This window comes from Limanda limanda, chromosome 12 (genome assembly GCF_963576545.1).
Source record: "Limanda limanda chromosome 12, fLimLim1.1, whole genome shotgun sequence".
Lineage (NCBI taxonomy): Eukaryota > Metazoa > Chordata > Actinopteri > Pleuronectiformes > Pleuronectidae > Limanda > Limanda limanda.
In genome coordinates this window covers 3,146,814-3,167,910 of record NC_083647.1, presented here as the reverse complement: position 1 = coordinate 3,167,910, position 21,097 = coordinate 3,146,814, and the positions used below count along the sequence as shown (strand labels likewise).

Here is a 21,097-nt window from a genome sequence, read left to right as displayed (position 1 = left end):
AAGGGCTGGAGACCAGAACAGTGATAAAGTAATTCAATGTCATTTCACACAAGTGTTTGCTTCACTCATTTCACACAAGTGTTTGCTTCACTTCAACAAGTCCTTTACCAAAAGGGGATGATGTGATACTGAAGGCCTTTGGATTGTGTGAATATGCATGGGAGGCACCGTGAGCCAAACAACTGTGTCTGAGAAACAAGAGCCTGTCTCCAATGGTTCCAACTCATACTTACCTGGCAGGGGAGATACCATGATCATGAAGGTGGTTCACCCAGTGCGAGGCTCAGCCATTGCACTTCGGTTGTGCTGACCCGTGCGAATTCCCCAAATGTGGGAATCTCGACTGCATAATTTGTGGTAGTGGGGGACTGCGTCCGCGCTCTCCCCTGATCATCATGTTCAATTGCAATAAGAGCCTGACACTGGGCCTATTTTATAGGTTTGGTTGTAGTGCATGTTTTTTCCAACACAATGCACTCACTAATGCCACTGATTGTGGTAGAAGTATAATTTAACAGCAAATAGACGGGGTCACTCCTGTTCCAAGTGTGCTGTTTTGATAAGTAATGTTTGCTAGAAATTCTTGTACTGCCTGTATGCTGATTTTTGCCAATTTATAGCAGTTTGTGTTGTCTCTGAGACAAAGTTGTTATGTCTTTGGGCTTTGTGGTGATTTATCAGAGACGGCCAGGGCTTACCTGGCTGCTTTTCATCGAGGCTTACTCTGTTTTGCAAGGGGAACAAAAGGGCTGGAGACCAGAACAGTGATAAAGTAATTCAATGTCATTTCACACAAGTGTTTGCTTCACTCATTTCACACAAGTGTTTGCTTCACTTCAACAAGTCCTTTACCAAAAGGGGATGATGTGATACTGAAGGCCTTTGGATTGTGTGAATATGCATGGGAGGCACCGTGAGCCAAACAACTGTGTCTGAGAAACAAGAGCCTGTCTCCAATGCTTCCAACTCATACTTACCTGGCAGGGGAGATACCATGATCATGAAGGTGGTTCACCCAGTGCGAGGCTCAGCCATTGCACTTCGGTTTTGCTGACCCGTGCGAATTCCCCAAATGTGGGAATCTCGACTGCATAATTTGTGGTAGTGGGGGACTGCGTCCGCGCTCTCCCCTGATCATCATGTTCAATTGCAATAAGAGCCTGACACTGGGCCGATTTTATAGGTTTGGTTGTAGTGCATGTTTTTTCCAACACAATGCACTCACTAATGCCACTGATTGTGGTAGAAGTATAATTTAACAGCAAATAGACGGGGTCACTCCTGTTCCAAGTGTGCTGTTTTGATAAGTAATGTTTGCTAGAAATTCTTGTACTGCCTGTATGCTGATTTTTGCCAATTTACAGCAGTTTGTGTTGTCTCTGAGACAAAGTTGTTATGTCTTTGGGCTTTGTGGTGATTTATCAGAGACGGCCAGGGCTTACCTGGCTGCTTTTCATCGAGGCTTACTCTGTTTTGCAAGGGGAACAAAAGGGCTGGAGACCAGAACAGTGATAAAGTAATTCAATGTCATTTCACACAAGTGTTTGCTTCACTCATTTCACACAAGTGTTTGCTTCACTTCAACAAGTCCTTTACCAAAAGGGGATGATGTGATACTGAAGGCCTTTGGATTGTGTGAATATGCATGGGAGGCACTGTGAGCCAAACAACTGTGTCTGAGAAACAAGAGCCTGTCTCCAATGCTTCCAACTCATACTTACCTGGCAGGGGAGATACCATGATCATGAAGGTGGTTCACCCAGGGCGAGGCTCAGCCATTGCACTTCGGTTGTGCTGACCCGTGCGAATTCCCCAAATGTGGGAATCTCGACTGCATAATTTGTGGTAGTGGGGGACTGCGTCCGCGCTCTCCCCTGATCATCATGTTCAATTGCAATAAGAGCCTGACACTGGGCCTATTTTATAGGTTTGGTTGTAGTGCATGTTTTTTCGAACACAATGCACTCACTAATGCCACTGATTGTGGTAGAAGTATAATTTAACAGCAAATAGACGAGGTCATTCCTGTTCCAAGTGTGCTGTTTTGATAAGTAATGTTTGCTAGAAATTCTTGTACTGCCTGTTTGCTGATTTTTGCCAATTTATAGCAGTTTGTGTTGTCTCTGAGACAAAGTTGTTATGTCTTTGGGCTTTGTGGTGATTTATCAGAGACGGCCAGGGCTTACCTGGCTGCTTTTCATCGAGGCTTAAGCCCAATTTATGCTTGAGCGTATTTTGTAAAACGGATAGATAAGACCGCCCTATCCGTCGTGGAACGCCCTCTCCGAGCGCTTCGGACAGCTTTTCGTACACGTCGGATTTTTCTAACTTCTCCGTGTTGTGTCGGAGAGCCCGCTGACAGCTCTTGGCTGTGATTGGTCCGCGAACAACATCATTTCCGTATGTCGTCATTTCCGTACGACGTCATTTCTGTTCGACGTCATTTCCGACCTGTAACTTCCTGATTCACAATAAACACATAAGCAACTACGATTCTACGATTAATGTGACGTGTGTGTTAAGCCAGGGGAGTTGTCCGGCTGACGGTGGCTCGTTCGAGCACTGATGACATGTGTGCACGGTCACAGATGGTTAAAACAAGCTTTCAAAACGGCGCTAGCGTGCTAGGCTAGCGGGCTAGCAACCGTGCTAACTGCGGTGGTAACAGTGCATAACCCCGCCGTCACGACTTTAATTCCACTTCTATCATGACACTGTTTCTATAATACCGCCAGGTTAGAAGCAAACACTGGGTAGTAGTTAGTGTCGGGAGTCCCTGCTGACTGTGTGTGGAAGCTGAGGTTGAAGCTAGCTGGGAGGGGAGCTAGCTAGCTCTGTGTAGCCTCAAGCAGATTCAAGCTGTGGAATCAGCAACACAGTTCGGAAACAAGACCGGGGAACCGCTGCGCTAAGAAACGATAACATCAGCATCTTGACCCGCTGGGTGTCACTTTATTTAGTTCTGTTAGTTGCCATGGTTCAGTGTGTGGGACGCAAGCTAACAGATGTAAACAGAGACACGTGGACTTCTTCTTCCCAAATGGGGTAGGCTTCTCTGAGCTCGTCTTCCGTTGCGCCACCTATGGGTTTGGCGGTGAATTTTTTTCTACGTACAGTGGTCGGATTAGTAAAAATCAAAAAGACTCTTCTCCCTCCGCTGAGACCTCTCCGAGAAACGGACACGTAGTAGTATATAAGAGCCTTTACTCTTTTTTGCAAGGGGAACAAAAGGGCTGGAGACCAGAACATTGATAAAGTAATTCAATGTCATTTCACACAAGTGTTTGCTTCACTCATTTCACACAAGTGTTTGCTTCACTTCAACAAGTCCTTTACCAAAAGGGGATGATGTGATACTGAAGGCCTTTGGATTGTGTGAATATGCATGGGAGGCACCGTGAGCCAAACAACTGTGTCTGAGAAACAAGAGCCTGTCTCCTATGCTTCCAACTCATACTTACCTGGCAGGGGAGATACCATGATCATGAAGGTGGTTCACCCAGGGCGAGGCTCAGCCATTGCACTTCAGTTGTGCTGACCCGTGCGACTTCCCCAAATGTGGGAATCTCGACTGCATAATTTGTGGTAGTGGGGGACTGCGTCCGCGCTCTCCCCTGATCATCATGTTCAATTGCAATAAGAGCCTGACACTGGGCCTATTTTATAGGTTTGGTTGTAGTGCATGTTTTTTCCAACACAATGCACTCACTGATGCCACTGATTGTGGTAGAAGTATAATTTAACAGCAAATAGACGGGGTCACTCCTGTTCCAAGTGTGCTGTTTTGATAAGTAATGTTTGCTAGAAATTCTTGTACTGCCTGTATGCTGATTTTTGCCAATTTACAGCACTTTGTGTTGTCTCTGAGACAAAGTTGTTATGTCTTTGGGCTTTGTGGTGATTTATCAGAGACGGCCAGGGCTTACCTGGCTGCTTCTCATCGAGGCTTACTCTGTTTTGCAAGGGGAACAAAAGGGCTGGAGACCAGAACATTGATAAAGTAATTCAATGTCATTTCACACAAGTGTTTGCTTCACTCATTTCACACAAGTGTTTGCTTCACTTCAACAAGTCCTTTACCAAAAGGGGATGATGTGATACTGAAGGCCTTTGGATTGTGTGAATATGCATGGGAGGCACCGTGAGCCAAGCAACTGTGTCTGAGAAACAAGAGCCTGTCTCCAATGCCTCCAACTCATACTTACCTGGTAGGGGTGATACCATGATCATGAAGGTGGTTCACCCAGGGCGAGGCTCAGCCATTGCACTTCGGTTGTGCTGACCCGTGCGAATTCCCCAAATGTGGGAATGTTGACTGCATAATTTGTGGTAGTGGGGGACTGCGTCCGCGCTCTCCCCTGATCATCATGTTCAATTGCAATAAGATCCTGACACTGGGCCTATTTTATAGGTTTTGTTGTAGTGCATGTTTTTTCCAACACAATGAACTCACTAATGCCACTGGTTGTGGTAGAAGTATAATTTAACAGCAAATAGACAGGGTCACTCCTGTTCCAAGTGTGCTGTTTTGATAAGTAATGTTTGCTAGAAATTCTTGTACTGCCTGTATGCTGATTTTTGCCAATTTATTGCAGTTTGTGTTGTCTCTGAGACAAAGTTGTTATGTCTTTGGGCTTTGTGGTGATTTATCAGAGACGGCCAGGGCTTACCTGGCTGCTTTTCATCGAGGCTTACTCTGTTTTGCAAGGGGAACAAAAGGGCTGGAGACCAGAACATTGATAAAGTAATTCAATGTCATTTCACACAAGTGTTTGCTTCACTCATTTCACACAAGTGTTTGCTTCACTTCAACAAGTCCTTTACCAAAAGGGGATGATGTGATACTGAAGGCCTTTGGATTGTGTGAATATGCATGGGAGGCACCGTGAGCCAAGCAACTGTGTCTGAGAAACAAGAGCCTGTCTCCAATGCCTCCCACTCATACTTACCTGGCAGGGGAGATACCATGATCATGAAGGTGGTTCACCCAGGGCGAGGTCCAGCGATTGCACTTCGGTTGTGCTGACCCGTGCGAATTCCCCAAATGTGGGAATCTCGACTGCATAATTTGTGGTAGTGGGGGACTGAGTCCGCGCCCCAGACCATCATGTTCAATTGCAATAAGAGCCTGACACTGGGCCTATTTTATAGGTTTGGTTGTAGTGCATGTTTTTTCCAACACAATGCACTCACTAATGCCACTGATTGTGGTAGATGTATAATTTAACAGCAAATAGACGGGGTCACTCCTGTTCCAAGTGTGCTGTTTTGATAAGTAATGTTTGCTAGAAATTCTTGTACTGCCTGTATGCTGATTTTTGCTAATTTATTGCAGTTTGTGTTGTCTCTGAGACAAAGTTGTTATGTCTTTGGGCTTTGTGGTGATTTATCAGAGACGGCCAGGGCTTACCTGGCTGCTTTTCATCGAGGCTTAAGCCCAATTTATGCTTGAGCGTATTTTGTAAAACGGATAGATAAGACCGCCCTATCCGTCGTGGAACGCCCTCTCCGAGCGCTTCGGACAGCTTTTCGTACACGTCGGATTTTTCTAACTTCTCCGTGTTGTGTCGGAGAGCCCGCTGACAGCTCTTGGCTGTGATTGGTCCGCGAACAACATCATTTCCGTATGTCGTCATTTCTGTACGACGTCATTTCTGTTCGACGTCATTTCCGGACCTGTAACTTCCTGATTCACAATAAACACATACGCAACTACGATTCTACGATTAATGTGACGTGTGTGTTAAGCCAGGGGAGTTGTCCGGCTGACGGTGGCTCGTTCGAGCACTGATGACATGTGTGCACGGTCACAGATGGTTAGAACAAGCTTTCAAAACGGCGCTAGCGTGCTAGGCTAGCGGGCTAGCAACCGTGCTAACTGCGGTGGTAACAGTGCATAACCCCGCCGTCACGACTTTAATTCCACTTCTATCATGACACTGTTTCTATAATACCGCCAGGTTAGAAGCAAACACTGGGTAGTAGTTAGTGTCGGGAGTCCCTGCTGACTGTGTGTGGAAGCTGAGGTTGAAGCTAGCTGGGAGGGGAGCTAGCTAGCTCTGTGTAGCCTCAAGCAGATTCAAGCTGTGGAATCAGCAACACAGTTCGGAAACAAGACCGGGGAACCGCTGCGCTAAGAAACGATAACATCAGCATCTTGACCCGCTGGGTGTCACTTTATTTAGTTCTGTTAGTTGCCATGGTTCAGTGTGTGGGACGCAAGCTAACAGATGTAAACAGAGACACGTGGACTTCTTCTTCCCAAATGGGGTAGGCTTCTCTGAGCTCGTCTTCCGTTGCGCCACCTATGGGTTTGGCGGTGAATTTTTTTCTACGTACAGTGGTCGGATTAGTAAAAATCAAAAAGACTCTTCTCCCTCCGCTGAGACCTCTCCGAGAAACGGACACGTAGTAGTATATAAGAGCCTTTACTCTTTTTTGCAAGGGGAACAAAAGGGCTGGAGACCAGAACATTGATAAAGTAATTCAATGTCATTTCACACAAGTGTTTGCTTCACTCATTTCACACAAGTGTTTGCTTCACTTCAACAAGTCCTTTACCAAAAGGGGATGATGTGATACTGAAGGCCTTTGGATTGTGTGAATATGCATGGGAGGCACCGTGAGCCAAACAACTGTGTCTGAGAAACAAGAGCCTGTCTCCTATGCTTCCAACTCATACTTACCTGGCAGGGGAGATACCATGATCATGAAGGTGGTTCACCCAGGGCGAGGCTCAGCCATTGCACTTCAGTTGTGCTGACCCGTGCGACTTCCCCAAATGTGGGAATCTCGACTGCATAATTTGTGGTAGTGGGGGACTGCGTCCGCGCTCTCCCCTGATCATCATGTTCAATTGCAATAAGAGCCTGACACTGGGCCTATTTTATAGGTTTGGTTGTAGTGCATGTTTTTTCCAACACAATGCACTCACTGATGCCACTGATTGTGGTAGAAGTATAATTTAACAGCAAATAGACGGGGTCACTCCTGTTCCAAGTGTGCTGTTTTGATAAGTAATGTTTGCTAGAAATTCTTGTACTGCCTGTATGCTGATTTTTGCCAATTTACAGCACTTTGTGTTGTCTCTGAGACAAAGTTGTTATGTCTTTGGGCTTTGTGGTGATTTATCAGAGACGGCCAGGGCTTACCTGGCTGCTTCTCATCGAGGCTTACTCTGTTTTGCAAGGGGAACAAAAGGGCTGGAGACCAGAACATTGATAAAGTAATTCAATGTCATTTCACACAAGTGTTTGCTTCACTCATTTCACACAAGTGTTTGCTTCACTTCAACAAGTCCTTTACCAAAAGGGGATGATGTGATACTGAAGGCCTTTGGATTGTGTGAATATGCATGGGAGGCACCGTGAGCCAAGCAACTGTGTCTGAGAAACAAGAGCCTGTCTCCAATGCCTCCAACTCATACTTACCTGGTAGGGGTGATACCATGATCATGAAGGTGGTTCACCCAGGGCGAGGCTCAGCCATTGCACTTCGGTTGTGCTGACCCGTGCGAATTCCCCAAATGTGGGAATGTTGACTGCATAATTTGTGGTAGTGGGGGACTGCGTCCGCGCTCTCCCCTGATCATCATGTTCAATTGCAATAAGATCCTGACACTGGGCCTATTTTATAGGTTTTGTTGTAGTGCATGTTTTTTCCAACACAATGAACTCACTAATGCCACTGGTTGTGGTAGAAGTATAATTTAACAGCAAATAGACAGGGTCACTCCTGTTCCAAGTGTGCTGTTTTGATAAGTAATGTTTGCTAGAAATTCTTGTACTGCCTGTATGCTGATTTTTGCCAATTTATTGCAGTTTGTGTTGTCTCTGAGACAAAGTTGTTATGTCTTTGGGCTTTGTGGTGATTTATCAGAGACGGCCAGGGCTTACCTGGCTGCTTTTCATCGAGGCTTACTCTGTTTTGCAAGGGGAACAAAAGGGCTGGAGACCAGAACATTGATAAAGTAATTCAATGTCATTTCACACAAGTGTTTGCTTCACTCATTTCACACAAGTGTTTGCTTCACTTCAACAAGTCCTTTACCAAAAGGGGATGATGTGATACTGAAGGCCTTTGGATTGTGTGAATATGCATGGGAGGCACCGTGAGCCAAGCAACTGTGTCTGAGAAACAAGAGCCTGTCTCCAATGCCTCCCACTCATACTTACCTGGCAGGGGAGATACCATGATCATGAAGGTGGTTCACCCAGGGCGAGGTCCAGCGATTGCACTTCGGTTGTGCTGACCCGTGCGAATTCCCCAAATGTGGGAATCTCGACTGCATAATTTGTGGTAGTGGGGGACTGAGTCCGCGCCCCAGACCATCATGTTCAATTGCAATAAGAGCCTGACACTGGGCCTATTTTATAGGTTTGGTTGTAGTGCATGTTTTTTCCAACACAATGCACTCACTAATGCCACTGATTGTGGTAGATGTATAATTTAACAGCAAATAGACGGGGTCACTCCTGTTCCAAGTGTGCTGTTTTGATAAGTAATGTTTGCTAGAAATTCTTGTACTGCCTGTATGCTGATTTTTGCTAATTTATTGCAGTTTGTGTTGTCTCTGAGACAAAGTTGTTATGTCTTTGGGCTTTGTGGTGATTTATCAGAGACGGCCAGGGCTTACCTGGCTGCTTTTCATCGAGGCTTAAGCCCAATTTATGCTTGAGCGTATTTTGTAAAACGGATAGATAAGACCGCCCTATCCGTCGTGGAACGCCCTCTCCGAGCGCTTCGGACAGCTTTTCGTACACGTCGGATTTTTCTAACTTCTCCGTGTTGTGTCGGAGAGCCCGCTGACAGCTCTTGGCTGTGATTGGTCCGCGAACAACATCATTTCCGTATGTCGTCATTTCTGTACGACGTCATTTCTGTTCGACGTCATTTCCGGACCTGTAACTTCCTGATTCACAATAAACACATACGCAACTACGATTCTACGATTAATGTGACGTGTGTGTTAAGCCAGGGGAGTTGTCCGGCTGACGGTGGCTCGTTCGAGCACTGATGACATGTGTGCACGGTCACAGATGGTTAGAACAAGCTTTCAAAACGGCGCTAGCGTGCTAGGCTAGCGGGCTAGCAACCGTGCTAACTGCGGTGGTAACAGTGCATAACCCCGCCGTCACGACTTTAATTCCACTTCTATCATGACACTGTTTCTATAATACCGCCAGGTTAGAAGCAAACACTGGGTAGTAGTTAGTGTCGGGAGTCCCTGCTGACTGTGTGTGGAAGCTGAGGTTGAAGCTAGCTGGGAGGGGAGCTAGCTAGCTCTGTGTAGCCTCAAGCAGATTCAAGCTGTGGAATCAGCAACACAGTTCGGAAACAAGACCGGGGAACCGCTGCGCTAAGAAACGATAACATCAGCATCTTGACCCGCTGGGTGTCACTTTATTTAGTTCTGTTAGTTGCCATGGTTCAGTGTGTGGGACGCAAGCTAACAGATGTAAACAGAGACACGTGGACTTCTTCTTCCCAAATGGGGTAGGCTTCTCTGAGCTCGTCTTCCGTTGCGCCACCTATGGGTTTGGCGGTGAATTTTTTTCTACGTACAGTGGTCGGATTAGTAAAAATCAAAAAGACTCTTCTCCCCCTGCTGAGACCTCTCCGAGAAACGGACACGTAGTAGTATATAAGAGCCTTTACTCTGTTTTGCAAGGGGAACAAAAGGGCTGGAGACCAGAACATTGATAAAGTAATTCAATGTCATTTCACACAAGTGTTTGCTTCACTCATTTCACACAAGTGTTTGCTTCACTTCAACAAGTCCTTTACCAAAAGGGGATGATGTGATACTGAAGGCCTTTGGATTGTGTGAATATGCATGGGAGGCACCGTGAGCCAAGCAACTGTGTCTGAGAAACAAGAGCCTGTCTCCAATGCCTCCAACTCATACTTACCTGGCAGGGGAGATACCATGATCATGAAGGTGGTTCACCCAAGGCGAGGCTCAGCCATTGCACTTCGGTTTTGCTGACCCGTGCGAATTCCCCAAATGTGGGACTCTCGACTGCATAATTTGTGGTAGTGGGGGACTGCGTCCGCGCTCTCCCCTGATCATCATGTTCAATTGCAATAAGAGCCTGACACTGGGCCTATTTTATAGGTTTGGTTGTTGTGCATGTTTTTTCCAACACAATGCACTCACTAATGCCACTGATTGTGGTAGAAGTATAATTTAACAGCAAATAGACGGGGTCACTCCTGTTCCAAGTGTGCTGTTTTGATAAGTAATGTTTGCTAGAAATTCTTGTACTGCCTGTATGCTGATTTTTGCCATTTTATTGCAGTTTGTGTTGTCTCTGAGACAAAGTTGTTATGTCTTTGGGCTTTGTGGTGATTTATCAGAGACGGCCAGGGCTTACCTGGCTGCTTTTCATCGAGGCTTACTCTGTTTTGCAAGGGGAACAAAAGGGCTGGAGACCAGAACAGTGATAAAGTAATTCAATGTCATTTCACACAAGTGTTTGCTCCACTCATTTCACACAAGTGTTTGCTTCACTTCAACAAGTCCTTTACCAAAAGGGGATGATGTGATACTGAAGGCCTTTGGATTGTGTGAATATGCATGGGAGGCACCGTGAGCCAAGCAACTGTGTCTGAGAAACAAGAGCCTGTCTCCAATGCCTCCAACTCATACTTACCTGGCAGGGGAGATACCATGATCATGAAGGTGGTTCACCCAGGGCGAGGTCCAGCGATTGCACTTCGGTTGTGCTGACCCGTGCGAATTCCCCAAATGTGGGAATCTCGACTGCATAATTTGTGGTAGTGGGGGACTGCGTCCGCGCTCTCCCCTGATCATTATGTTCAATTGTATTAAGAGCCTGACACTGGGCCTATTTTATAGGTTTGGTTGTAGTGCATGTTTTTTCCAACACAATGCACTCACTAATGCCACTGATTGTGGTAGAAGTATAATTTAACAGCAAATAGACGGGGTCACTCCTGTTCCAAGTGTGCTGTTTTGATAAGTAATGTTTGCTAGAAATTCTTGTACTGCCTGTATGCTGATTTTTGCCATTTTATTGCAGTTTGTGTTGTCTCTGAGACAAAGTTGTTATGTCTTTGGACTTTGTGGTGATTTATCAGAGACGGCCAGGGCTTACCTGGCTGCTTTTCATCGAGGCTTACTCTGTTTTGCAAGGGGAACAAAAGGGCTGGAGACCAGAACAGTGATAAAGTAATTCAATGTCATTTCACACAAGTGTTTGCTTCACTCATTTCACACAAGTGTTTGCTTCACTTCAACAAGTCCTTTACCAAAAGGGGATGATGTGATACTGAAGGCCTTTGGATTGTGTGAATATGCATGGGAGGCACCGTGAGCCAAACAACTGTGTCTGAGAAACAAGAGCTTGTCTCCAATGCCTCCAACTCATACTTACCTGGCAGGGGAGATACCATGATCATGAAGGTGGTTCACCCAGGGCGAGGCTCAGCCATTGCACTTCGGTTGTGCTGACCCGTGCGAATTCCCCAAATGTGGGAATCTCGACTGCAAAATTTGTGGTAGTGGGGGACTGCGTTCGCGCTCTCCCCTGATCATCATGTTCAAATGCAATAAGAGCCTGACACTGGGCCTATTTTATAGGTTTGGTTGTAGTGCATGTTTTTTCCAACACAATGCACTCACTAATGCCACTGATTGTGGTAGAAGTATAATTTAACAGCAAATAGACGGGGTCACTCCTGTTCCAAGTGTGCTGTTTTGATAAGTAATGTTTGCTAGAAATTCTTGTACTGCCTGTTTGCTGATTTTTGCCAATTTATAGCAGTTTGTGTTGTCTCTGAGACAAAGTTGTTATGTCTTTGGGCTTTGTGGTGATTTATCAGAGACGGCCAGGGCTTACCTGGCTGCTTTTCATCGAGGCTTACTCTGTTTTGCAAGGGGAACAAAAGGGCTGGAGACCAGAACAGTGATAAAGTAATTCAATGTCATTTCACACAAGTGTTTGCTTCACTCATTTCACACAAGTGTTTGCTTCACTTCAACAAGTCCTTTACCAAAAGGGGATGATGTGATACTGAAGGCCTTTGGATTGTGTGAATATGCATGGGAGGCACCGTGAGCCAAACAACTGTGTCTGAGAAACAAGAGCCTGTCTCCAATGGTTCCAACTCATACTTACCTGGCAGGGGAGATACCATGATCATGAAGGTGGTTCACCCAGTGCGAGGCTCAGCCATTGCACTTCGGTTGTGCTGACCCGTGCGAATTCCCCAAATGTGGGAATCTCGACTGCATAATTTGTGGTAGTGGGGGACTGCGTCCGCGCTCTCCCCTGATCATCATGTTCAATTGCAATAAGAGCCTGACACTGGGCCTATTTTATAGGTTTGGTTGTAGTGCATGTTTTTTCCAACACAATGCACTCACTAATGCCACTGATTGTGGTAGAAGTATAATTTAACAGCAAATAGACGGGGTCACTCCTGTTCCAAGTGTGCTGTTTTGATAAGTAATGTTTGCTAGAAATTCTTGTACTGCCTGTTTGCTGATTTTTGCCAATTTATAGCAGTTTGTGTTGTCTCTGAGACAAAGTTGTTATGTCTTTGGGCTTTGTGGTGATTTATCAGAGACGGCCAGGGCTTACCTGGCTGCTTTTCATCGAGGCTTAAGCCCAATTTATGCTTGAGCGTATTTTGTAAAACGGATAGATAAGACCGCCCTATCCGTCGTGGAACGCCCTCTCCGAGCGCTTCGGACAGCTTTTCGTACACGTCGGATTTTTCTAACTTCTCCGTGTTGTGTCGGAGAGCCCGCTGACAGCTCTTGGCTGTGATTGGTCCGCGAACAACATCATTTCCGTATGTCGTCATTTCCGTACGACGTCATTTCTGTTCGACGTCATTTCCGACCTGTAACTTCCTGATTCACAATAAACACATAAGCAACTACGATTCTACGATTAATGTGACGTGTGTGTTAAGCCAGGGGAGTTGTCCGGCTGACGGTGGCTCGTTCGAGCACTGATGACATGTGTGCACGGTCACAGATGGTTAAAACAAGCTTTCAAAACGGCGCTAGCGTGCTAGGCTAGCGGGCTAGCAACCGTGCTAACTGCGGTGGTAACAGTGCATAACCCCGCCGTCACGACTTTAATTCCACTTCTATCATGACACTGTTTCTATAATACCGCCAGGTTAGAAGCAAACACTGGGTAGTAGTTAGTGTCGGGAGTCCCTGCTGACTGTGTGTGGAAGCTGAGGTTGAAGCTAGCTGGGAGGGGAGCTAGCTAGCTCTGTGTAGCCTCAAGCAGATTCAAGCTGTGGAATCAGCAACACAGTTCGGAAACAAGACCGGGGAACCGCTGCGCTAAGAAACGATAACATCAGCATCTTGACCCGCTGGGTGTCACTTTATTTAGTTCTGTTAGTTGCCATGGTTCAGTGTGTGGGACGCAAGCTAACAGATGTAAACAGAGACACGTGGACTTCTTCTTCCCAAATGGGGTAGGCTTCTCTGAGCTCGTCTTCCGTTGCGCCACCTATGGGTTTGGCGGTGAATTTTTTTCTACGTACAGTGGTCGGATTAGTAAAAATCAAAAAGACTCTTCTCCCTCCGCTGAGACCTCTCCGAGAAACGGACACGTAGTAGTATATAAGAGCCTTTACTCTTTTTTGCAAGGGGAACAAAAGGGCTGGAGACCAGAACATTGATAAAGTAATTCAATGTCATTTCACACAAGTGTTTGCTTCACTCATTTCACACAAGTGTTTGCTTCACTTCAACAAGTCCTTTACCAAAAGGGGATGATGTGATACTGAAGGCCTTTGGATTGTGTGAATATGCATGGGAGGCACCGTGAGCCAAACAACTGTGTCTGAGAAACAAGAGCCTGTCTCCTATGCTTCCAACTCATACTTACCTGGCAGGGGAGATACCATGATCATGAAGGTGGTTCACCCAGGGCGAGGCTCAGCCATTGCACTTCAGTTGTGCTGACCCGTGCGACTTCCCCAAATGTGGGAATCTCGACTGCATAATTTGTGGTAGTGGGGGACTGCGTCCGCGCTCTCCCCTGATCATCATGTTCAATTGCAATAAGAGCCTGACACTGGGCCTATTTTATAGGTTTGGTTGTAGTGCATGTTTTTTCCAACACAATGCACTCACTAATGCCACTGATTGTGGTAGATGTATAATTTAACAGCAAATAGACGGGGTCACTCCTGTTCCAAGTGTGCTGTTTTGATAAGTAATGTTTGCTAGAAATTCTTGTACTGCCTGTATGCTGATTTTTGCTAATTTATTGCAGTTTGTGTTGTCTCTGAGACAAAGTTGTTATGTCTTTGGGCTTTGTGGTGATTTATCAGAGACGGCCAGGGCTTACCTGGCTGCTTTTCATCGAGGCTTAAGCCCAATTTATGCTTGAGCGTATTTTGTAAAACGGATAGATAAGACCGCCCTATCCGTCGTGGAACGCCCTCTCCGAGCGCTTCGGACAGCTTTTCGTACACGTCGGATTTTTCTAACTTCTCCGTGTTGTGTCGGAGAGCCCGCTGACAGCTCTTGGCTGTGATTGGTCCGCGAACAACATCATTTCCGTATGTCGTCATTTCTGTACGACGTCATTTCTGTTCGACGTCATTTCCGGACCTGTAACTTCCTGATTCACAATAAACACATACGCAACTACGATTCTACGATTAATGTGACGTGTGTGTTAAGCCAGGGGAGTTGTCCGGCTGACGGTGGCTCGTTCGAGCACTGATGACATGTGTGCACGGTCACAGATGGTTAGAACAAGCTTTCAAAACGGCGCTAGCGTGCTAGGCTAGCGGGCTAGCAACCGTGCTAACTGCGGTGGTAACAGTGCATAACCCCGCCGTCACGACTTTAATTCCACTTCTATCATGACACTGTTTCTATAATACCGCCAGGTTAGAAGCAAACACTGGGTAGTAGTTAGTGTCGGGAGTCCCTGCTGACTGTGTGTGGAAGCTGAGGTTGAAGCTAGCTGGGAGGGGAGCTAGCTAGCTCTGTGTAGCCTCAAGCAGATTCAAGCTGTGGAATCAGCAACACAGTTCGGAAACAAGACCGGGGAACCGCTGCGCTAAGAAACGATAACATCAGCATCTTGACCCGCTGGGTGTCACTTTATTTAGTTCTGTTAGTTGCCATGGTTCAGTGTGTGGGACGCAAGCTAACAGATGTAAACAGAGACACGTGGACTTCTTCTTCCCAAATGGGGTAGGCTTCTCTGAGCTCGTCTTCCGTTGCGCCACCTATGGGTTTGGCGGTGAATTTTTTTCTACGTACAGTGGTCGGATTAGTAAAAATCAAAAAGACTCTTCTCCCCCTGCTGAGACCTCTCCGAGAAACGGACACGTAGTAGTATATAAGAGCCTTTACTCTGTTTTGCAAGGGGAACAAAAGGGCTGGAGACCAGAACATTGATAAAGTAATTCAATGTCATTTCACACAAGTGTTTGCTTCACTCATTTCACACAAGTGTTTGCTTCACTTCAACAAGTCCTTTACCAAAAGGGGATGATGTGATACTGAAGGCCTTTGGATTGTGTGAATATGCATGGGAGGCACCGTGAGCCAAGCAACTGTGTCTGAGAAACAAGAGCCTGTCTCCAATGCCTCCAACTCATACTTACCTGGCAGGGGAGATACCATGATCATGAAGGTGGTTCACCCAAGGCGAGGCTCAGCCATTGCACTTCGGTTTTGCTGACCCGTGCGAATTCCCCAAATGTGGGACTCTCGACTGCATAATTTGTGGTAGTGGGGGACTGCGTCCGCGCTCTCCCCTGATCATCATGTTCAATTGCAATAAGAGCCTGACACTGGGCCTATTTTATAGGTTTGGTTGTTGTGCATGTTTTTTCCAACACAATGCACTCACTAATGCCACTGATTGTGGTAGAAGTATAATTTAACAGCAAATAGACGGGGTCACTCCTGTTCCAAGTGTGCTGTTTTGATAAGTAATGTTTGCTAGAAATTCTTGTACTGCCTGTATGCTGATTTTTGCCATTTTATTGCAGTTTGTGTTGTCTCTGAGACAAAGTTGTTATGTCTTTGGGCTTTGTGGTGATTTATCAGAGACGGCCAGGGCTTACCTGGCTGCTTTTCATCGAGGCTTACTCTGTTTTGCAAGGGGAACAAAAGGGCTGGAGACCAGAACAGTGATAAAGTAATTCAATGTCATTTCACACAAGTGTTTGCTCCACTCATTTCACACAAGTGTTTGCTTCACTTCAACAAGTCCTTTACCAAAAGGGGATGATGTGATACTGAAGGCCTTTGGATTGTGTGAATATGCATGGGAGGCACCGTGAGCCAAGCAACTGTGTCTGAGAAACAAGAGCCTGTCTCCAATGCCTCCCACTCATACTTACCTGGCAGGGGAGATACCATGATCATGAAGGTGGTTCACCCAGGGCGAGGTCCAGCGATTGCACTTCGGTTGTGCTGACCCGTGCGAATTCCCCAAATGTGGGAATCTCGACTGCATAATTTGTGGTAGTGGGGGACTGAGTCCGCGCCCCAGACCATCATGTTCAATTGCAATAAGAGCCTGACACTGGGCCTATTTTATAGGTTTGGTTGTAGTGCATGTTTTTTCCAACACAATGCACTCACTAATGCCACTGATTGTGGTAGATGTATAATTTAACAGCAAATAGACGGGGTCACTCCTGTTCCAAGTGTGCTGTTTTGATAAGTAATGTTTGCTAGAAATTCTTGTACTGCCTGTATGCTGATTTTTGCTAATTTATTGCAGTTTGTGTTGTCTCTGAGACAAAGTTGTTATGTCTTTGGGCTTTGTGGTGATTTATCAGAGACGGCCAGGGCTTACCTGGCTGGTTTTCATCGAGGCTTAAGCCCAATTTATGCTTGAGCGTATTTTGTAAAACGGATAGATAAGACCGCCCTATCCGTCGTGGAACGCCCTCTCCGAGCGCTTCGGACAGCTTTTCGTACACGTCGGATTTTTCTAACTTCTCCGTGTTGTGTCGGAGAGCCCGCTGACAGCTCTTGGCTGTGATTGGTCCGCGAACAACATCATTTCCGTATGTCGTCATTTCTGTACGACGTCATTTCTGTTCGACGTCATTTCCGGACCTGTAACTTCCTGATTCACAATAAACACATACGCAACTACGATTCTACGATTAATGTGACGTGTGTGTTAAGCCAGGGGAGTTGTCCGGCTGACGGTGGCTCGTTCGAGCACTGATGACATGTGTGCACGGTCACAGATGGTTAGAACAAGCTTTCAAAACGGCGCTAGCGTGCTAGGCTAGCGGGCTAGCAACCGTGCTAACTGCGGTGGTAACAGTGCATAACCCCGCCGTCACGACTTTAATTCCACTTCTATCATGACACTGTTTCTATAATACCGCCAGGTTAGAAGCAAACACTGGGTAGTAGTTAGTGTCGGGAGTCCCTGCTGACTGTGTGTGGAAGCTGAGGTTGAAGCTAGCTGGGAGGGGAGCTAGCTAGCTCTGTGTAGCCTCAAGCAGATTCAAGCTGTGGAATCAGCAACACAGTTCGGAAACAAGACCGGGGAACCGCTGCGCTAAGAAACGATAACATCAGCATCTTGACCCGCTGGGTGTCACTTTATTTAGTTCTGTTAGTTGCCATGGTTCAGTGTGTGGGACGCAAGCTAACAGATGTAAACAGAGACACGTGGACTTCTTCTTCCCAAATGGGGTAGGCTTCTCTGAGCTCGTCTTCCGTTGCGCCACCTATGGGTTTGGCGGTGAATTTTTTTCTACGTACAGTGGTCGGATTAGTAAAAATCAAAAAGACTCTTCTCCCCCTGCTGAGACCTCTCCGAGAAACGGACACGTAGTAGTATATAAGAGCCTTTACTCTGTTTTGCAAGGGGAACAAAAGGGCTGGAGACCAGAACATTGATAAAGTAATTCAATGTCATTTCACACAAGTGTTTGCTTCACTCATTTCACACAAGTGTTTGCTTCACTTCAACAAGTCCTTTACCAAAAGGGGATGATGTGATACTGAAGGCCTTTGGATTGTGTGAATATGCATGGGAGGCACCGTGAGCCAAGCAACTGTGTCTGAGAAACAAGAGCCTGTCTCCAATGCCTCCAACTCATACTTACCTGGCAGGGGAGATACCATGATCATGAAGGTGGTTCACCCAAGGCGAGGCTCAGCCATTGCACTTCGGTTTTGCTGACCCGTGCGAATTCCCCAAATGTGGGACTCTCGACTGCATAATTTGTGGTAGTGGGGGACTGCGTCCGCGCTCTCCCCTGATCATCATGTTCAATTGCAATAAGAGCCTGACACTGGGCCTATTTTATAGGTTTGGTTGTAGTGCATGTTTTTTCCAACACAATGCACTCACTAATGCCACTGATTGTGGTAGAAGTATAATTTAACAGCAAATAGACGGGGTCACTCCTGTTCCAAGTGTGCTGTTTTGATAAGTAATGTTTGCTAGAAATTCTTGTACTGCCTGTTTGCTGATTTTTGCCAATTTATAGCAGTTTGTGTTGTCTCTGAGACAAAGTTGTTATGTCTTTGGGCTTTGTGGTGATTTATCAGAGACGGCCAGGGCTTACCTGGCTGCTTTTCATCGAGGCTTACTCTGTTTTGCAAGGGGAACAAAAGGGCTGGAGACCAGAACAGTGATAAAGTAATTCAATGTCATTTCACACAAGTGTTTGCTTCACTCATTTCACACAAGTGTTTGCTTCACTTCAACAAGTCCTTTACCAAAAGGGGATGATGTGATACTGAAGGCCTTTGGATTGTGTGAATATGCATGGGAGGCACCGTGAGCCAAACAACTGTGTCTGAGAAACAAGAGCCTGTCTCCAATGGTTCCAACTCATACTTACCTGGCAGGGGAGATACCATGATCATGAAGGTGGTTCACCCAGTGCGAGGCTCAGCCATTGCACTTCGGTTGTGCTGACCCGTGCGAATTCCCCAAATGTGGGAATCTCGACTGCATAATTTGTGGTAGTGGGGGACTGCGTCCGCGCTCTCCCCTGATCATCATGTTCAATTGCAATAAGAGCCTGACACTGGGCCTATTTTATAGGTTTGGTTGTAGTGCATGTTTTTTCCAACACAATGCACTCACTAATGCCACTGATTGTGGTAGAAGTATAATTTAACAGCAAATAGACGGGGTCACTCCTGTTCCAAGTGTGCTGTTTTGATAAGTAATGTTTGCTAGAAATTCTTGTACTGCCTGTTTGCTGATTTTTGCCAATTTATAGCAGTTTGTGTTGTCTCTGAGACAAAGTTGTTATGTCTTTGGGCTTTGTGGTGATTTATCAGAGACGGCCAGGGCTTACCTGGCTGCTTTTCATCGAGGCTTAAGCCCAATTTATGCTTGAGCGTATTTTGTAAAACGGATAGATAAGACCGCCCTATCCGTCGTGGAACGCCCTCTCCGAGCGCTTCGGACAGCTTTTCGTACACGTCGGATTTTTCTAACTTCTCCGTGTTGTGTCGGAGAGCCCGCTGACAGCTCTTGGCTGTGATTGGTCCGCGAACAACATCATTTCCGTATGTCGTCATTTCCGTACGACGTCATTTCTGTTCGACGTCATTTCCGACCTGTAACTTCCTGATTCACAATAAACACATAAGCAACTACGATTCTACGATTAATGTGACGTGTGTGTTAAGCCAGGGGAGTTGTCCGGCTGACGGTGGCTCGTTCGAGCACTGATGACATGTGTGCACGGTCACAGATGGTTAAAACAAGCTTTCAAAACGGCGCTAGCGTGCTAGGCTAGCGGGCTAGCAACCGTGCTAACTGCGGTGGTAACAGTGCATAACCCCGCCGTCACGACTTTAATTCCACTTCTATCATGACACTGTTTCTATAATACCGCCAGGTTAGAAGCAAACACTGGGTAGTAGTTAGTGTCGGGAGTCCCTGCTGACTGTGTGTGGAAGCTGAGGTTGAAGCTAGCTGGGAGGGGAGCTAGCTAGCTCTGTGTAGCCTCAAGCAGATTCAAGCTGTGGAATCAGCAACACAGTTCGGAAACAAGACCGGGGAACCGCTGCGCTAAGAAACGATAACATCAGCATCTTGACCCGCTGGGTGTCACTTTATTTAGTTCTGTTAGTTGCCATGGTTCAGTGTGTGGGACGCAAGCTAACAGATGTAAACAGAGACACGTGGACTTCTTCTTCCCAAATGGGGTAGGCTTCTCTGAGCTCGTCTTCCGTTGCGCCACCTATGGGTTTGGCGGTGAATTTTTTTCTACGTACAGTGGTCGGATTAGTAAAAATCAAAAAGACTCTTCTCCCTCCGCTGAGACCTCTCCGAGAAACGGACACGTAGTAGTATATAAGAGCCTTTACTCTTTTTTGCAAGGGGAACAAAAGGGCTGGAGACCAGAACATTGATAAAGTAATTCAATGTCATTTCACACAAGTGTTTGCTTCACTCATTTCACACAAGTGTTTGCTTCACTTCAACAAGTCCTTTACCAAAAGGGGATGATGTGATACTGAAGGCCTTTGGATTGTGTGAATATGCATGGGAGGCACCGTGAGCCAAACAACTGTGTCTGAGAAACAAGAGCCTGTCTCCTATGCTTCCAACTCATACTTACCTGGCAGGGGAGATACCATGATCATGAAGGTGGTTCACCCAGGGCGAGGCTCAGCCATTGCACTTCAGTTGTGCTGACCCGTGCGACTTCCCCAAATGTGGGAATCTCGACTGCATAATTTGTGGTAGTGGGGGACTGCGTCCGCGCTCTCCCCTGATCATCATGTTCAATTGCAATAAGAGCCTGACACTGGGCCTATTTTATAGGTTTGGTTGTAGTGCATGTTTTTTCCAACACAATGCACTCACTAATGCCACTGATTGTGGTAGATGTATAATTTAACAGCAAATAGACGGGGTCACTCCTGTTCCAAGTGTGCTGTTTTGATAAGTAATGTTTGCTAGAAATTCTTGTACTGCCTGTATGCTGATTTTTGCTAATTTATTGCAGTTTGTGTTGTCTCTGAGACAAAGTTGTTATGTCTTTGGGCTTTGTGGTGATTTATCAGAGACGGCCAGGGCTTACCTGGCTGCTTTTCATCGAGGCTTAAGCCCAATTTATGCTTGAG

General features: G+C 46.2%; 19 non-coding genes across 19 annotated transcripts; all 19 read left to right on the top strand.

The window, feature by feature from the left end:
- Positions 1 to 225: 225 nt before the first annotated feature.
- On the top strand, positions 226 to 389 carry LOC133017136 (U1 spliceosomal RNA). Its single transcript, XR_009682474.1, has one exon. It is a non-coding gene; the product is annotated as a U1 spliceosomal RNA (small nuclear RNA).
- Positions 390 to 969: 580 nt separating this feature from the next.
- Positions 970 to 1,133, top strand: LOC133017227 (U1 spliceosomal RNA). The gene has a single exon (XR_009682560.1). It is a non-coding gene; the product is annotated as a U1 spliceosomal RNA (small nuclear RNA).
- A 580-nt stretch (positions 1,134 to 1,713) lies between these two features.
- LOC133016190 (U1 spliceosomal RNA) lies at positions 1,714 to 1,877 on the top strand. The gene has a single exon (XR_009681585.1). It is a non-coding gene; the product is annotated as a U1 spliceosomal RNA (small nuclear RNA).
- A 1,576-nt stretch (positions 1,878 to 3,453) lies between these two features.
- On the top strand, positions 3,454 to 3,617 carry LOC133017218 (U1 spliceosomal RNA). Its single transcript, XR_009682551.1, has one exon. It is a non-coding gene; the product is annotated as a U1 spliceosomal RNA (small nuclear RNA).
- A 580-nt stretch (positions 3,618 to 4,197) lies between these two features.
- On the top strand, positions 4,198 to 4,361 carry LOC133017058 (U1 spliceosomal RNA). Its single transcript, XR_009682401.1, has one exon. It is a non-coding gene; the product is annotated as a U1 spliceosomal RNA (small nuclear RNA).
- Positions 4,362 to 4,941: 580 nt separating this feature from the next.
- On the top strand, positions 4,942 to 5,101 carry LOC133017276 (U1 spliceosomal RNA). The gene has a single exon (XR_009682606.1). It is a non-coding gene; the product is annotated as a U1 spliceosomal RNA (small nuclear RNA).
- Positions 5,102 to 6,678: 1,577 nt separating this feature from the next.
- On the top strand, positions 6,679 to 6,842 carry LOC133017217 (U1 spliceosomal RNA). The gene has a single exon (XR_009682550.1). It is a non-coding gene; the product is annotated as a U1 spliceosomal RNA (small nuclear RNA).
- A 580-nt stretch (positions 6,843 to 7,422) lies between these two features.
- LOC133017057 (U1 spliceosomal RNA) lies at positions 7,423 to 7,586 on the top strand. Its single transcript, XR_009682400.1, has one exon. It is a non-coding gene; the product is annotated as a U1 spliceosomal RNA (small nuclear RNA).
- A 580-nt stretch (positions 7,587 to 8,166) lies between these two features.
- Positions 8,167 to 8,326, top strand: LOC133017275 (U1 spliceosomal RNA). The gene has a single exon (XR_009682605.1). It is a non-coding gene; the product is annotated as a U1 spliceosomal RNA (small nuclear RNA).
- Positions 8,327 to 9,903: 1,577 nt separating this feature from the next.
- Positions 9,904 to 10,067, top strand: LOC133017108 (U1 spliceosomal RNA). The gene has a single exon (XR_009682448.1). It is a non-coding gene; the product is annotated as a U1 spliceosomal RNA (small nuclear RNA).
- A 580-nt stretch (positions 10,068 to 10,647) lies between these two features.
- Positions 10,648 to 10,811, top strand: LOC133017209 (U1 spliceosomal RNA). Its single transcript, XR_009682543.1, has one exon. It is a non-coding gene; the product is annotated as a U1 spliceosomal RNA (small nuclear RNA).
- Positions 10,812 to 11,391: 580 nt separating this feature from the next.
- LOC133017166 (U1 spliceosomal RNA) lies at positions 11,392 to 11,555 on the top strand. Its single transcript, XR_009682502.1, has one exon. It is a non-coding gene; the product is annotated as a U1 spliceosomal RNA (small nuclear RNA).
- A 580-nt stretch (positions 11,556 to 12,135) lies between these two features.
- Positions 12,136 to 12,299, top strand: LOC133017135 (U1 spliceosomal RNA). Its single transcript, XR_009682473.1, has one exon. It is a non-coding gene; the product is annotated as a U1 spliceosomal RNA (small nuclear RNA).
- A 1,576-nt stretch (positions 12,300 to 13,875) lies between these two features.
- Positions 13,876 to 14,039, top strand: LOC133017216 (U1 spliceosomal RNA). Its single transcript, XR_009682549.1, has one exon. It is a non-coding gene; the product is annotated as a U1 spliceosomal RNA (small nuclear RNA).
- Positions 14,040 to 15,616: 1,577 nt separating this feature from the next.
- Positions 15,617 to 15,780, top strand: LOC133017107 (U1 spliceosomal RNA). Its single transcript, XR_009682447.1, has one exon. It is a non-coding gene; the product is annotated as a U1 spliceosomal RNA (small nuclear RNA).
- Positions 15,781 to 16,360: 580 nt separating this feature from the next.
- On the top strand, positions 16,361 to 16,520 carry LOC133017274 (U1 spliceosomal RNA). The gene has a single exon (XR_009682604.1). It is a non-coding gene; the product is annotated as a U1 spliceosomal RNA (small nuclear RNA).
- Positions 16,521 to 18,097: 1,577 nt separating this feature from the next.
- LOC133017105 (U1 spliceosomal RNA) lies at positions 18,098 to 18,261 on the top strand. Its single transcript, XR_009682445.1, has one exon. It is a non-coding gene; the product is annotated as a U1 spliceosomal RNA (small nuclear RNA).
- Positions 18,262 to 18,841: 580 nt separating this feature from the next.
- On the top strand, positions 18,842 to 19,005 carry LOC133017134 (U1 spliceosomal RNA). Its single transcript, XR_009682472.1, has one exon. It is a non-coding gene; the product is annotated as a U1 spliceosomal RNA (small nuclear RNA).
- A 1,576-nt stretch (positions 19,006 to 20,581) lies between these two features.
- LOC133017215 (U1 spliceosomal RNA) lies at positions 20,582 to 20,745 on the top strand. The gene has a single exon (XR_009682548.1). It is a non-coding gene; the product is annotated as a U1 spliceosomal RNA (small nuclear RNA).
- The last annotated feature ends 352 nt before the right edge of the window (positions 20,746 to 21,097 follow it).